This window comes from Helianthus annuus, chromosome 8 (assembly GCF_002127325.2).
Source record: "Helianthus annuus cultivar XRQ/B chromosome 8, HanXRQr2.0-SUNRISE, whole genome shotgun sequence".
Taxonomy (NCBI): domain Eukaryota; kingdom Viridiplantae; phylum Streptophyta; class Magnoliopsida; order Asterales; family Asteraceae; genus Helianthus; species Helianthus annuus.
In genome coordinates, this window is record NC_035440.2 from 163,653,269 (window position 1) to 163,665,203 (window position 11,935).

Below are 11,935 nucleotides of genomic sequence, written 5' to 3' on the forward strand. Positions count from 1 at the left end.
AAGAATTGTCGGTTACTGTGAAGAGTTTGGCCCTATCACATTTATTCATTCATAACAGTGGCCCAATGAGATTTTTTTATAATAAACTTGCCGCCTTCTAATAAAAGGCCCATGTGTTGGTCACTGTGAAGTTTTATTCATCGGCCCAATAAATGCCCATATCCATGTGATGGTGGTTGTTGTTGACTAATCACTAAAGCATTTAAATTGTTGTTGTTGTTAATCGGTAAGTGGTTGTAGTTGTTGAGTTGTTACACTGACCCACATAAATCTAATCACATTCATGGCCCATACATTGGTAATTTGAAGCCTCATGTCACCGACCCACTACCTTCGACCCATTTATTTCATTTGGCCCAATCGTTGATAAAAAAAATAAAAAGATTGGCAGTTTGATAAAAAAATTAAAAATAAAGACCCACTTGCATTAAATTTGACCCAATCTTTTCATGTTGATGCACAACATTACCGCCCATTAATCTTCAGCCCAATCTCAATCATTTGTCATTTGTTTTACTAAGCACATGTCATATTCAATTGATTGTGTCAAAGTCAATACATCAACTTGTCAAAGCTCCTGATCTCACGGTTTGAAATTCAAAGTGTTCAAGGGTCCATCTGATCGAGTGGAAGTCGGGCAAAGTCATTTGAAAATCCATCAGTTTGTTCGTAGTGAGTCTGGTTGGTTGAGTTTAATCCGAGTCACAGTAGTTCGCGTGTATTGACGGCAAACTCTATTCACATCATTCAATCCGCACAAGTGTGTCAACCTTCAGTTCAAACAGAACATTCACCAGTTCGAGTACCAGTTTTATTTTGTTAATTGAAAAATCTATAAACTGATTATTGTCTGTTTGTTTGTTTGTGTGTCAGGTATTATTGTGTTACGAGGAAAATCAATTCGTGTAGAAGATTGTTTGAGAAACTCTTCAATACAGAAGCATGGATACCGAATTCTACAACGCATTTGCAACATCATCTTCACCAGCTGCGATTGCTCAAGCCATGAATCTAGAAAACGAGACGGGAACTACTCAGAAACCCCCGAGATTGATGAGTATAGAGGAATATTATGGGTGGAAAGATCGCTTTGAAAACTGGGTTCAGGCTAATCACCTCAGATCATGGGAGTGTATATTAAAGAAATATGTGTTGCCTGAAACTGAATTACATGTTAAAAAAGAAATATCCGAATTCACTGATCAAGAACGAGCAATGTATAGAGCCGAGAAAATGATGATCAGTTTGTTGCAGCAGGCGATCAAAGAAGATATATTCATTCTGCTACAACATGATAAAACTGCTAAATCAATCTGGGATGCTCTTAAAGTCAAGTTTGAGGGAAGCGAGAATATGATCAAAAGCAAGAAAGCGTTGCTTAAAAAGGAGTTCGATTTGTTTAGCAGTTTACCAGGAGAGGATACTAAAAAGCTGATTGAGAGATACTGTCACTTGGTGCGATCACTGTCGATGTTGGGTGTTGAAAAGGGTCGTGAAGAGTGGGTGGATAAATTGGCTGACGCGTTACCTCAGAAGGAGTGGGGAACGTATTTGATGATCTTGAAGAATACTGGTGTGTACGATGGATTGACAATCTCACAGTTTATTGAGAAAATTGAGAGTCAGGATCTTGAATAGCAAAAGATCGCGAGGATGAATAGTCCGAGTGGTCAACAGGATGTGAAGATGTATTACCAGGGTAGTGTTCCAACCATTGAGTCTGAAAGAAGTCCAAAGATTCAAACTGCTTTCAGTGCTGGTGATTCATCTGAGAAAGCTGATCAGAGTTCAAACAAGAGTAGCAGCGGGTTTTCATCATTTCCGAGTGTCAATCCAAAAGAGACAAATACAAGCTTTCAGTCTCAGAGCACTAAAACCGGAAATGGATATGTGATTCAGTGCAACATAGCTCTTAACCTTCCAGAAGGTCAAAGTTTCTCTGAAGACACTGCGAAAGACCACATGGCACTTCTTGGTTCCGTACTGTTATCTTATGAGGGTCTTGTTGCTGGTCGGATCGGAAATCCTATGCTTACCAAAGAGGATTACGATCAGATAGACGCCAAAGAAATGGAACTCATGGATATCAAATGGTGTCTTGCTAGTGTTCTTCGACGAGCTGAGAAGTTCAAAACCATTACCGGGAGAAATGACTTTCTTGATGCACATGTCTCTACTTTAGGTTTTGATAAATCTAAAGTTACTTGTTTTCGATGCAGGGAGAAAGGCCATTTCAAGCGGGAGTGCAAAGGAAGAGAAGCTAGCGGAGCACAGAATCCATTCGGGAAAGATGATTACTACCGCAAAGCTATCTATCAACAAGTTGGTCAATCTCAAGAACCACAGACGGCTCATGGGAGGAAGATTGAAGATCCCAAAAGAGCATGTTTGGTAGATTTCAGCTGGAATGATTACATATCATCTGAAGGCAAAGCAGCACACATTATCGATCAAGATGATGAGAAACTACCAGAAGGCTTTAGTTGGGATATGTTCGTTGATGAAAAAGGAGAGTTCAAAGCATTCATTGCCAAGATTGTTCGAGAGCCAGATTTGTTTGCTACATGGATGAAGTCTATCAGAGTGAATGTGGCAAGTGAGGATGAAAAGTCTGTTACATCTGATGAAAATTCAGAAAGTACTGATGAATTTTCAGAAAGATCTGGAGATATTTCAGAAGGCTCCGATGAAAGTTTACAAAGTTCATGTGAGAGTGTACAGAATGAGGTTATTTCAGAAAAAGCAGTTGTATTTGATCAAACACCGTCTGATTCTGGTGTACCAGATGCTGATTCTAAAAAATCTGTACAATTTGATCAATCACCAGTTGACAGTAGCAGTGATGATGAGGAAGAAAAACATATAAATGTTGCAAAATCTCATCTTTCTCCTGAAAGTTTTCATTTCTATTTTGCAGAACGGATGGAGAAACTAAAGGAGAAAAGAGCTGCTAGAGAACAACAGAAGGATTCTGAAGATGATGTTCAGAATGTTGAAAGTGTTGCTGAAAAGATTACCGAGGTTGAGAAAGAAGAAGACAAGTTGACTGAAGCTGAAAAGGTGATTGAAGTTGTAAAAACAATCGAGGTTGAGAAGATTGTTGAAATCATCAAGCCTTGTGAAAAGTGTTTAGAAGCTTGCAAGGAATGTGCAGCAAAAGACGACATCATAGCTGAGTATGAGAAGAAGAAGGAGCAGTTACTGTTCAACCTCAATTATGTGAAAGAATCATATGATGTCTTGAACAAAACAGTAACTGGTCTCCAAACTACAAACTCAGAAAGAGAACAGGCACTGACAATGATGAATGCAACTTTGATGTCAAAGCAGAAGGCGATAAACTTCTATATCGAAGAAAGTGCCAAATGGAAGCAAGAGTTGGAAACTGAAAAAATCAAAAATGAGAGAATTAGGCGGTTATTGCTTAGCTATTCTAGTTCTGATTATCTCAATGATCGTATTTACCCAACTGTTGCAGGTATGGAAGCTTTTCAAGACGAGAAGCCAAAGAAGAAAAAAGACTGTGGTAAGAAATCGACTGTTAGCTATAACAAGTGTCCGCCTCCAATTTGGGATGGGTATTCTCCTAGGAAACCAAACGAGGAGCAACTTGAGAAAGCAATCAATATAAAGTTAAAAACCGATACAACTGACGTTTTACCAGATAACATTGATGTCACGTTTACCTCGTCTGATACCGATCATGAATCTGAGTTAATTAAAAAGGTGGTCGATCAGGTGTTGGATACTGATGAGGAGTCTGAGTCAAAATCTGAGTCAGGAGGGTCACATTCGTCAGTCAACAGTCAAAATTCGTCGGTTAAACGGTCTTACAGTCTAGAATTTTTGTTATCGAAAGCTAATTTGGATGATGAAACATTTGAAGTTGCATACACTTTAAATGATTCGGACAAATTATACTATGACAAAGAATTTCCAATAAGAAGTGTTCGTTTTGACATGATCAAAAAGGTTTTCAAAATAACAGAAATCAATATTTCTGAAATAAAAGATTTTAATCTTACTGAAAAACCTAAAAAGTACACTTCAAGAGTTCAACAACGTCTAAACAAGAAAAAGGGTTACAATTCTGGTTCTGGTTTTCAAAAGAAACCTAACCAAAATCGTAGCTACAAAAAGAAAGGTTTAGGTTTTGTTCCACCAGAAAACCATAAAAATGATAAAAATTCTAAAACAAAAACAGAATTTGTGTCAGGTGGAAGCTCAGATGAGGAACAGAAGAAACCGTTCTGGAGACAGTCAAACCAGGAGTTTCTTGCTGAGAAGAAGAAAAATGGAGCTGAAGTGTGTTATCAAAGAGAAACTCGTACCTGTTACCGATGCAATGAAGTTGGTCACATTGCATGGAATTGTTCGAAAGATGCAAAAACAACACAGGGAGTTTCTCAGAAATTGAAAGAAAAAGTTGTCGATGTTGAACCACCAACCAATACACTTAAAATTTTTGAAAATTCAAAATATGAGGTTGGTGAGTGTTCGAAGAAGAATTTTTACAAAAAGAAAGAAAAAGACAACCAAATGTGGGTTGCTAAGAAGGTTGATGTGAATGTCGGTGATGAATCTGGTTCCACAAAGCCAGAAGAGCCACAGGTTGAGGAGAAAATTTCAGTGAATGATGAAGAGTTTCCATCACTGAAGTTTGAGGAAGTTAAAAAGAAAGTTGGAAAAACTGAGATTTCAAATCAGTTTTATCATGAGAAAAAAGATTTTGATGTCGAGAAAACATTCAACGGGAATGTTAAAAAGATATTTGGGAAAATGTTGAGTGGGAGGGCAAAGGGGGTTAAAGATTTTTACGCGACTAAAAAGGCAACATACAACCCTACTGCTCAAGAGTTGAAATCCATCAAGTCTGAGAAGACTTGGATGGATGTATGCTTTCCATGATAGTCTTAGGACTACGCCGGAGATCCCAAGTTTATATCGTGGATCAGGAATCGGCATTATTCTTGTGATTAAAAAGTTTGTTTGAAAGATTTTGAATAGTGTTTGAATTTTGCAGGTGAAAGGACTATGCCGGAGCTTCCAGTTTGGTAATTGAGAAGCAGGAATCGACATCTTTCTGAATACTTTGACAAGTGGTAAAGAGGTTTTTGTAGATGTTTCATTCCTACAACAAAACCTACAAGCGGTATTTTTGATCTACAAGTGGTATTTGTGGTTATACCTTGAAGAATTTACATTTACAAGTGGTACAGTGATTCTGAACTGCAAATGATAAATCAGGGACATTAAATTGTACTTGATTTATTATTCATATGAGATTGATAAACAAGATGATGAACCATATCCCCATGCTTTATAAGTGGTAAACTTAAAAGTGGTACACACAAACTCATTTTCCGGAAAAAATCATTTTGATTAAAACAAACTTAAGTGTTTTGAAATCTAAATGAGAAAATGGTTTGTTGAAAGGGGGAGTTCTGATTGTTTATGCCGAGTGAATGGAGATTTGATGTGATTCGATATCAGTTGTCAAGTTTCTGTACAGTTTGTGTTGTTTTCTATGTTTTCAAGTGGGTAAATAGTCTAGTTGTTTTCAAATTTCCTTTGAAATGTGTTTGCATTTTAGGGGGAGTAGAAAATTTCAGAAAATCCAAAAACATTAGAAAATTTGAAAAAGCCAAAAACATGATAAAATCAAAAATGAGTTTTGTTGTGAAAAAGAGGAAATGATAGTACATCAGTGGACTATCACAACATGCTAAAGAATTGGAAAGTTTAAAAGTGATAAACAATCTTACTGCGGATGTGTCAGTAGGTTTTTGCACATTTAGTAAATTGAAACGAGATATAAACCTAACTTTCAAACTTGCTTGTTCTATGGGTTAACACAAACTTGGATATATAGGTAACCCCTGAAATCTTGTTTGAAAGGTCCATTATTCTGAGATACTAGGTCTTTATGCTCAGTGATATCTGGGGTATTATCCCGGGACTTCTGCTGTATGGAAGTACTGACCTAGTCCCCGGATAATGCTTTCCGCAAAGCTTTGAAACATAAGCGCCGCCCTCAGCATGCTGATGAAACAGTAAAATTGATAGTCGCTGCTGTTGAAATTAAAAGATCCTCTAAAGGGGACACACCAAAAGTCGAGCCGTCATCTCTCTGCTGAACGGAAGTTCTGACCTGAGCTCTCACGGTTTCGCACCTAACCCCTTACAGATATCAGCTGTGGTATACTCACCTGTAAGACTGAATATTGGGATCTGGATACGGGAGTATATTCAAGTAGTGGGACACGCGGATAAGTTTAAGTTCTTAAAACATTAATATCGTATCTCGGATCAGTTGAACTTTGTGTGAAAATTTCAGTGGACCGATATACTGACAATCTAGGTAAATTGTTTAGAACTGAAAATGAAATCAGCTTAACGGTGTTTGTGACATGTCTCATAAACTGATATGATCCTCTTACACGAACTCACAAAAATATGTTTGTAAATAATTTTTCTCTACATTTCATTTCATTTCATTGAAAAATCCAAAAAGATTCTGTGTGAGTTTTAGCATAAATTTTGAAAAATTCAAAAAGATTTTCGATAAACTGATGTTGGAAAGCTGATTATCAAAATTCCGAGTGCTAAACATGATGACATTGTTGTGAGGGGGAGTGTGTCTAAATTGTAAATATATGTTTAAATCAACAAATGGTTCATCATATGTGAATGATCTAAGAGAGAGTCTGAGTTAGTGCAGGGGTATATGTTTGAAATATGTATGTGAAAGAAATTTATTTTGAGGTAGAGTGTTTGCAAGAATTAGATGAAAAGTTGTGACATGTGAAGATCAGACAACGATCCTGAAGATGTTGCTGAAGAACAAAGGAATACCAGCAAATCGAGAAGGGGAGTCTGAAGAAAGAGAGAGAGAAAAGCTCAGAGGACTGATAAAGACTGAAGTCATTGAAGACTCGACACTTAAGACTCGTCAACATCTGAGGGGGAGTCTGTTGGTGCAGTCATCTGTCGTCTTCGTCTTAATATCGAGTCTCGGGTTCGTTACGGATTTGATCATGCATATGTCATCATCTTTGATGATGACATCACAATGATTACATCATCATTGTGTCATCTCATATAAGACGAAAGATATTTGGTCAAATGAAAGCTTGCCATTTGAAAGAACCAATGAGATGCAAGCTAGCCGTTTGAATTAGTCAACCGTTTGAGGCTTTGACCGTTTGAAAATCATGTGGCTGTTTGAATATCTTGGAGGTTCAATTACATGTTGCCATATGAAGGTCCAATGAGAGTGTACCAATTGATGGTCCAATGAAATGATGTCATTTAAAGGTCCAATCGGTTGTGATGTTGTCCGTTTAAAGACATGGCAGTTTGAAAGTTCAACCGTTTGAAGCTTAGCCGTTTGTAACCCCATCGTTTGAATCTGTAACCGTTTGAATGATTTCAAACGGACAGGCTGTAGTATAAATAGGTTCATGTCTAGTTCATTTGTAACGGTCAGGAAAGTTGTACCGAAGTGCTGCCGGTATTGTTTCTCGCTGTAAACACTGTCATATCAATGAAAAAGAGTATTAAAGTGTATTTTCAGCTGGTTTTCACGTTCGTTTCTTAGTTTCCGCCTCTGAAACGAGCTAGAGCTCTTCCGACCGACTCATTCGGGTCAAAAACGATCCTACATGCATGGCTTCATCGTCGAAGAATACCTCCACAGCGATGTCTGCAGTCAATTCATCTAAGGGCGTTCCACCTTTGCCTCCACCACCAGCTGGATCTCAGAAAAATGCTGAGAAGAGACCAACCCCTATTTTCTCTAAACCTTCATCTTCTTCTGCTCTAACTTCTTCTGCTCCCAGTACTAGTGATATATTTACTTTGATTTTGCAGATGAAGGATCGTATGCAGCAGCAGGATGAAACTAATGACAGGATCCTCAAGGAAATCGGAGATCTCAAAAGGCAAAAGAAAACGGCAGAGGATCATTCCCCACTGATGCCCAAATCTTTGAATTTTGATACTCCAATGATTACTTCTCAGCCATCAGAGGTCCCAGACGTTCAACATCTGGGTGGATCAAAAGGATTGCACCTCGGCTCAGCAATAGTGACTCAGGCATCAGGCTCATATTTCTAGCCGGCAGGATCCTATCCTCAGCATATGGGATCCTTCATGAATCCAGGAGCCTACTCAAGAGCACAGCAATTTCGAGGATCCTCCCTGACTCCAGGATCATCTCAGGTTCAAGGATCCTCCTTTGTTCCAGGATCATCCCAGGTTCAAGGATCCTCCTTTGTTCCAGGATCATCCCAGGTTCAAGGATCCTCCTTTGTTCCAGGATCATCCCAGGTTCAAGGATCCTCCTTTGTTCCAGGATCATCCCAGGTTCAAGGATCCTCCTTTGTTGGATCATCCCAATTACAGGGATCCTTCCCAATGCCAGGATCCTTGAGGAGTTTGCAAACAGGAAGTCCAGATGTCCATCAAGGAGATTTCATCCCAATACAGACCATCGCTTCCACTGGTCCCTCCATTATCCCAGAATCCCAGCAATACGGATTCATATCCAGTGTTCCTAACTTGAACCCGATGGGAGGTAACACTTTTAATAATTCTCTTACCACTAACCATGGATTCATGCAGGATACAGGTATCAACCATGCTATGGCCAGAGAACTTCAGAAACTGAAGGATATGGTATCAAGTGTTCCAGGGGTAGTTAAACCTATCCCGGAAATTGCAGATGGAAGCCATAAGGTATCTCGTTTTGCACCACCAATTTGTGATGTTGAGATACCCAAAAGATTCCATATTCCAACTATGAAGCTGTATGATGGTACAACAGATCCTAAGGAACACATAGCACAATACAGGGAGAGGATGGAGATCAATCCAATTCCAGAAAAGTTAAAGGAAGCATGCCTATGCAAGGGATTTGGATCCACTCTTACTGGATCAGCTCTTAAATGGCTGCTAAGTCTTCCCCCTTACTCTGTTACTTCGTTTGCTAATTTAGTTAACTTAGTCAATAACCAATTTTCTTGTAGTAGAAAATTTGAACGATTGACTAGTGATTTATATAGGATAACTCAGGGTCATAATGAATCATTAAGGGATTATATAACCAAATTTAGTAAAGAATCCTTAGACATTCCCAACTTGGATATGGCCACAGCTGTTGAGGCCTTCAAAATGGGATTGCTTAGGGATTCATTGTTCTATGATGATCTTGTTATGACACCATGCAGGAACCTAGACGAAGTAAGAACTCGAGCACTTAGGTTCATCCGGCTAGAGGATGACAAAAGGATCCAGGAGAGACAAGTGGGATCTTCAAAACAAGAAAAGCAAGGATCCTCTTTCAAAAGCAACAAATTCAAATCCTACAATAGAACTGACAACCAGAACGTGCATGTTGTTGACCAAGAAGAGGATGACGAGGATTATCCTCCGATTTCTGAATACTGTTTTTTCGTTGATAACCATGAACTAATCCTTGCAATGCAGAATCTAGGAGAAAAAGCCAGATGGCACAGAAAAAATGACAAGCCCGCCGCAGCTAAAGACAAATCAAAGTGGTGTGCATACCACGAGGATTTTGGGCATTTAACAGAAGAATGCATCGCATTAAGAAAGGAAATTGGATATCTGCTAAGCAAGGGGCATTTAAAAGAGTTGTTGGGAAGAAAAAAGCAAAGGACCCAGGATCCTGAAAGGATCCCTGAAAAAGCCCCAGCCCCTCCGGCAAATGCACAAGTGATCAACTTTATTTCTGGAGGATCAGACATCTGTGGTACATCCTTCTCAGCAGCTAAAAGGCATGCAAAGGAAGCTAAAATGGATAACGGAGAAAGACCTATTCGAACATCAAGTGTCTCGGAAGGAAAAATCATAACCTTTGATGAGGATGATAGAATTAACATCCAGGATCCTCATCATGATAGTTTAGTTATTACTCTCTTTATTTCTAACCATTTTGTCCGCAGGATCCTTATTGACGGAGGAAGCTCAGTAAACATTATCCAGCTTGATGTTCTGAGGAAGATGGGTATCCCTGAATCAGATATCACTCCAAGATCCTCCGTGCTTGTGGGATTCAGTGGCGAAATTAAGAAAACCCTGGGGAACATCAAACTCCCAATTTATGTGGAAGGATTACATAATTATCAAAAATTTTGTGTTATTGACTGTTTGTCTTGTTGTAATGTTATCCTTGGCAGGCCCTGGATACATGATATGAAGGCAGTCCCATCCACCTACCATCAATGTGTGAAGCTCCCTAGCCCATGGGGGATAATCAAAATCGACAGTGATCAGCAGGAGGCTAAGGATTGCTACACCTCATCAATGAAACTAGCCTCGAAGTCAAGGGAGCAATAGCAATTACAGTATCCTCCAAGGAATGTCTTGGAGGCAAGAGAGCAGGATGTGGACGAAATCCTCTTGGATCCTGATGATCCTGAATCCAAAATCTATATCGGATCAGGGATCCTTGGCAAAATGAAAGAGGACATAGTATCCTTCCTCAAAAGAAGAAAGTCTACCTTTGCATGGAAACATGAGGATATGACAGGTATATCTAAGGATATTATCACTCATAAACTTGGCATTGACAGGTCAGTCAAACCAATCCATCAAAAAAGGAGGAAGTTTGCACCAGAAAGAAATGCCATTATCCAGGAAGTGGTAGAAAGATTACTACGAGCAGGTATGATCAGAGAAGTGAAGTATCCAAAATGGCTGGCCAATGTGGTTGTTGTTCAAAAGAAAAATGGAAAGTGGAGGGTATGTGTCGATTTCACTGATTTGAATAAGGCATGTCCCAAGGATCCTTTCCCATTACCCCACATTGACTCCATGGTGGATGCAATGGCGGGTCATGAACTGTTAACCTTTATGGATGCATCATCTGGATTTCAACAAATTCAGATGGAACCATCTGACCAAGAGGATACGGCTTTTATGACACCAACCGGTTTATATTGTTATATTGCTATGCCGTTTGGATTAAGGAATGCAGGTGCAACATATCAAAGACTGGTAAACATGATGTTCAAAGATCAGATTGGACAAACTATGGAAGTATACATAGACGATATGGTCGTAAAATCCAAGAAAGCTGAGGATCACCTAAGGGACTTGGAGGAAGCATTTGATATCCTTGATAATTATAACATGAAGCTTAATCCTTCAAAATGTCACTTTGGTGTTAAAGCAGGTAAATTCTTAGGATATATGGTAACCCAGAGGGGCATTGAAGCAAGCCCGGAACAAATCAAAGCATTGGTAAATATCAAATCCCATGCCAACGCTAAGGATGTGCAAAGGCTAACAGGCAGGATAGCAGCTCTAAACAGATTTATATCCAAATCCTCAGAAAGGTGTAAAGAGTTCTGTTTTGGTCAAAAATCACACAAGGATAATGCAACCAAACTCTAGGTAAATGGGGAATGATGCTTGGTTTGTTGAAAAAGTAAAGGATCACTTTAGTGAGAAATATGCAAGCGACACAAGGATTTATACGAGGAAAAAGCCATTGATCAATGAATGATCTCCGGCATAAAAAACATCGGGTGATGGCAACTACCGATCACCAAACTTCAATATAACAAAAAATGGTTACAACTTCGGATGATAATGAGCTGAGTACAAGGATCACTATAGTATCGAGTGTCTAAGCGTGTGAGAAATGTGTTGTGTGTCTTCCGAATGGGGAAGAGTGTTATATATACAAGTGTGAGTGACCTATTTTAGGTAAGTAGACTAACAATCAGCTCATTACCCCTTTAGAAATAAAAGTAAATCTAGCCTAAATTATCGCCCTTAAATCATGCCGAGTTTCCATATCCTCTACAACGTTCATCTCTGATTAAGCATATGCCAAAGTTGTAAAGACGCGTCCCTTGTTTGCGATGCTAAGAGCGGATCCTGCTAGACATTCCTGCAAGATAAC